General features: G+C 39.1%; 1 non-coding gene across 1 annotated transcript; it reads right to left on the bottom strand.

The window, feature by feature from the left end:
• Window positions 1-5,281: 5,281 nt before the first annotated feature.
• TRNAC-GCA (transfer RNA cysteine (anticodon GCA)) lies at window positions 5,282-5,353 on the bottom strand. The gene has a single exon. It is a non-coding gene; the product is annotated as a tRNA-Cys (tRNA).
• Window positions 5,354-5,672: the final 319 nt, after the last annotated feature.

Genomic DNA, 5,672 nt, shown 5'->3' with positions numbered 1-5,672 from the left:
TGAGAATCATGAGATCAGATACACCATCCTGTCTCCTCACTCACTGCTGTTAGAACTAACGTTCCAGGCATGTATTTCATTCCTCAAAGACTCTGGTACCTGGTTTAGAGCACCTCTTTCCACAAAGCCCATCATCATGTTGGTGCTTCACCTTCACATGTATAAATCCATTCGACACTCTGACCATTCAGTTTCATGACCATCTCATCTGTAGTGGCCCCCTCGACTCCATCAAGCCAATCTGTCTTGCACTATACTCTAGATTTCTTCTTTAACCATAATTATTCTATCTCTAAAACCACATATCTATGAATCCCACTCAAACCATATCCCCTATTCTTCCAGTTTGCCTCTTCAGCTATCCCCAAGGCAACTAGCAGTTCATGAATTCATTACTCTTCTTTAAATTTCTATTATTTTGTCTCTATGATCAATTATATAAAATATGCTTAATGATACTCAAACTCCATTGTTTCTCTGCTTTTTTAAAAAAATTTACACTTTTCAGGCAAATCCCTATCCTATTTGTAAAACTTTATCTACTGTATTTATGACTATAATCCAACAGTCAAGCATGATTGGTTAAAACCATAGACTAGAGAAGAGTAGTTTAGTAACATGTCCACACTTTGAAGAAAAACAAGTCTTCTTGTGGAGCCAAGAAGCCTCCATTGCTTACCACCCTGTCACTAACAAGTAGGTTCCTCAACAGGAGACAGTTTTCCCTCTCACTCACTACTACATCCTGAGGACACTGCAATATCTGGCTCAACAAATATATGCTGACTGATGGACTGCCAGTCTAACATGGACCTTCACTAACCCAGCAACCTTACAACTTTTACTGATTAACTCAGTTTTCTGCTTGCTGATAAGCCTAAATGAGTCATTCTCTACTGTCCCCAAACTTCCACCTGACCTCTGACTTTTTGCCACCCACTTCCCTCTCCCAGTCACCTCTTTGATACCTCAGTAGAAGTCATTTCTTTGTGCTTCACAAAGGAACTAGAATCCCTCAGACACAGGCCAGAGTCACTCAATTTTCTGCTACAAAATCTAAAAACCATCTTCTCTTCTCTCACAATAGAGGAGCTGTCTTTTCCACTTTGTCAAGGTCAATTCTCCTAACTCTGGAGGTGTATGCCCCATTTCCTACCTACTAACGAATCTTACACATATATAGTGTACTTTTGCTCTTTTTAAGTTCTCTCTCTTCTATCTATCTTCCATTTTTTTCTCTCTCTCAAAGGGATTCTTTCTGCTTTTAAATAAATCTCTTCTGTTAAAAATAGTAATAATCCCATAACCCAAAATTTACTCTCTAGTCTTAATCTCATCTCTCTTCTCCCTCTTCACAGCCAAACTTCTCAAAATAACTTCTACAACTGCTGTCTATTCAAAAGTCCTCATTTCCTTACTTCCCTCAGTCTCCTCAGATCGGTGCAATCCACATTCCCCACCATTACAATTATACACTTTTCGTAGAGTCAAGAATGATTGTCTTGACTTCTTAGAGAATCTCTCAGGCTCCTGGGTGAGGTTCATCTTCTGTCTTGAAATTAAATGTTGGAATTCCTCAGGGATCCAATCTAGACCCCCTCTCATTTGTACTCTTTCCACAGGCAACCTCACCCACACCAAGAGCTTTAATTATCCTCTACCAACAAATCCTCACACACTTAATGTATAGTTAAGATTTTCTTTGTGAGTTCTAGTTACATATATCCAACCACTTCTGGATTTTTACGAATAGCTGTCATCAAGATGTATCAAAGCCAACATGTCTAAAATGAAACATAATCCCCCCTAAGTTCAGACTTATTTCCACCTTTTTTATTAATGTGAACTTACCTATATTTTGGCTGGTATGATTGATTAGATCACCATCCATTCAATTACACCAGGCCAAAGGTAGGAATCATGGTGGACACTCTCTTCTCCTTCTCTCTATATCCAAATCACCAAATTTGTCTGTTTTGCTCCTTAAATATCTTCCAAATCTAATTCTCTTTATCTCTGCTCCACAAATCTAGTGTAAGCCCTCCTCATTAATCTCATCTACTCCTACAATTATCTCCTGATATACTCTATATTGACTCCTAACCCCTCACACTATTCATACAGTAATTGGAGGTATTATTTTAAAATGTAAACTTGGTCATGTCACTTCTATGCTTATGATCCAATAGATTTTTATTATCTTAGGCTAAACACCAGAATACTTAAAATGATCCATTAAGTCCCACATGACTGCACCACACTCCCCAGGATGCTTTCATTTGTTCTCTGCATTTCAAGCACATGATCTTTCATTCCATTTCTCAAATAAATCATGCTTCTGCTAGGCATGGACACTTTCCATACTCATCTCTGTAGAAATTTTTATCCCTGAGCTCCCATCACTTGGTTAATTTCTACACATCCTCTGATATCCTTATTTGCTCTGAAACTTCCTTGCCCTGCCAGGTAAGACCAAGTCTCCATATTACATTCTCTCTATGACTAATGAATTTCTCTTTCATCATAGTTACTCCAAATACAACCATACATCATTTTATATGTTCATTTCACTAAATGACTGTCTTGCCACCAGATTCTAAGTACCATGGGGGCAGAATTATATTCAGTATGCTGCTGCTGCTGCTAAGTCACTTCAGTCGTGTCCGACTCTGTGCAATCCCACAGACGGCAGACTACCAGGCTCCCCCGTCCCTGGGATTCTCCAGGCAAGAACACTGGAGTGGGGTGCCATTGCCTTCTCCGATATTCAGCATAGTGTTTAATAAATAGCTTAAATATTAATACTGAACAAATTACTCAATAAATTGTACAGGTGGTTGTGATAATAGTAAGTATAAGGGTGGTATTATAACACTCTTTCTATGGAGACAAACAAGTCTAGGGAAAGAGAATATGCTGAACTCAAGTTTAGTCATGTTCTCTTATGTGGCGAACTATGTTCTCATTTTCTTGGGTCCTAAATACACCAATGGCTGAATCTGGCAGATCAAAGAGGAAACAGTGAGATGAATATATAAAGACATGACTTTTCACAGGTTAGGTAATGAACCTCTGTTGTTATGCCTCTCTGGTTCTCTCCTCCCATCTTTTAGTGGGGAACCGGACCTCCTCTGTGATTCACAGAATTAGGCAAGAAACCTAAGCTAAGTCAATCTCATTATTCCTTTGGAGAATGTGATTCTTAAGCAGAGATCCTAAGGGAGAGAATATAGTTGGAATCAGGTATCAAACAACAGTGTCCCAAAGATGCTGCTCATAAGCATCTAATGCCTGACTCTTCAGATTTAACCTGGTTCCTCTCCTGCTTGAGGCTAGGTTGTTTAATCCTGTGAATTACCCTAAATTCTGTGAATTACAGAGTAGGCTACAACTAAACGAGTTGTGTTTGTTTGTTTGCTTCTACAGCATCATTGGTGCTCTCCATCAAAAAAAGCTACCTGATAAGATGAAATTATATAGAATAGATTTTCTCATATCAAAAATACATTTCCTCTTCAAGTTTTAATACATTTATAAAAATGAATCATACATTAGAACTAAAGAAAAATTTCAGTAATTTCAAAAGGCAGAAGTTGAATCAATATTTTAACATAAAAGATTTAAAAAATTCAATCATGTAAAAAAATCACAGACTTATAAATTGCCTTCAACTGAAATGTGATTGAAGACAAAAATCAATATTATATTTATGCATTCTACTTTAAACCATTTATTGGATGCCTGCTTGGTACCAGTATAATGATCATTGATCAAATCTTTTTATTAGTAGATCAAGCTCCTTGAACTGTTAGTACAGGAAAACAGAATTTATTGAATGCTTGCTGTGACCAACCTAGACAGCATATTAAAAAGCAGAGACATTACTTTGCCAACAAAGGTCCATCTAGTCAAGGCTATGGTTTTTCCAGTAGTCATGCATGGGTGTGAGAGTTGAACTATAAAGAAAGCTGAGCACTGAAGAATTGATGCTTTTGAACTATGATGTTGGAGAAGACTCTTGAGAGTCCCTTGGACTGCAAGGGGATCCAAGCTGTCCATCCTAAAGGAAACCAGTCCTGAATATTCACTGGAAGGACTGATGCTGAAGCTGAAACTCCAATACTTTGGCCACCTGATGTGAAGAAACGACTCATTGGAAAAGACCCTGATGCTGTGAAAGATTGAAGGCAGAAGAAGGAGACAACAGAGGATGAGATGGTTGGATGGCATCACCAACTCTATGGACATGAGTCTGAGTAAGCTCTAGGAGTTGGTGATGGACAAAGAAGCCTAGTGTGCTGCAGTCCATGGGGTCTCAAAGAGCTGGATGTGACTGAGAGACTAAACTGAACTGCTGTACACCAAACACTATGCTTAACTATTATACCCATTTTGCCATTTAATCCTCACAACAATGGTAATGATTCAGGAATTGTTAATTCCATTTTGGTCTTCCCTGGTGTCTCAGTGGTAAAGAATTTGCCTGTCAAGGAGGAGATGTGGGGTTTAATCCCTGGGTTGGGAAGATTCCCTGGAAAAGGAAATGGCAACCCACTCCAGTATTCTTGCCTGAGAAATCCCATGGACAGAGGATACTGGTGGGCTACAGTTCATGGGATCACAAAAGAGTTGGACATGACTTAGCAAATGATCACACATGCAATCCTATCTTACTGATATGAAATTGATGTTTACATAGGGTACGTAACTTGCCCAATGTAATACAGATTCAAGCAACAAAATTAAATCTAGGTCTACCTGACCACAGAACCCTGGTTCTTCTTCTCACTATACAACTGATCAGTTCAGTATCATCTATGAAAAAGCAAAACCTATGAAAGAAATGTGAGACCAGAAGACCAGAAAGAAACTTGGAGAAAACCTGGTCATCATAAATAAGACTCTAGTGTCACACAAGCTGCCAGCTTCCTATCCTTCCAGCTTTCTTCCCTCTTCCTTCCTTCCTTCAGGCATGTATCCATCCATTTAACCAGGCCTGATTGAGTGCTCTTTGTGTTTTTATGTGGCAATGCTGTCCTAACCACAGAAGTGGAATAATGAGTAAGAAAGAGTGCCCTGCTATTATTAATCTTAATGCATTTATTGGGAAGACTGACAGCTTCTTTATTACTGACGTGTGTGTGTGTGTGTGTGTGTTAGTTGCTCAGTCGTGTCCAACTCTTTGTGATCCCATGGACTGTAGCCTGCCAGGCTCTTCTGTCCATGAAATTCTCCAGGCAAGAATACTGGAGTGGGTTGCCATTTCCTTCTCCAGGGGATCTTCCCAACCCAGGGATTGAACCTGGGCCTCCTGCATTGCAGGCAGATGCTTTACCATCTGAGCTACTAGGGAAGCCCAGTAGCTGACAAGTAATAAACTACAAAAATCTCTTGGGAGCTACAAAGTATTTTCCCAAAGTATTGTGAGAACTACAAAACCCTTGTGAATAGGTGATATAAGAATAATCCATATTTTTCTGCATAAGGACATGGAAATACACATATATAAAATAACTTGGCCAAGGACCCATTACGCTAAACATCCTTGAGATGGTGGAACTGGGGTTATATACAGGTCTTCAGGTCACTGGGATTAGAACTGCTAATCAACATTTAACCTTCAAACAACTAAGATTATGGCATCCAGTCCCATCACTTCATGGCAAATAGAT

The sequence above is a fragment of the Odocoileus virginianus genome, chromosome 3 (assembly GCF_023699985.2).
Source record: "Odocoileus virginianus isolate 20LAN1187 ecotype Illinois chromosome 3, Ovbor_1.2, whole genome shotgun sequence".
NCBI classification, from domain to species: Eukaryota; Metazoa; Chordata; class Mammalia; order Artiodactyla; family Cervidae; genus Odocoileus; species Odocoileus virginianus.
The sequence above is the reverse complement of the archived record's forward strand: the minus strand, read 5'-3'. Positions and strand labels throughout refer to the sequence as shown.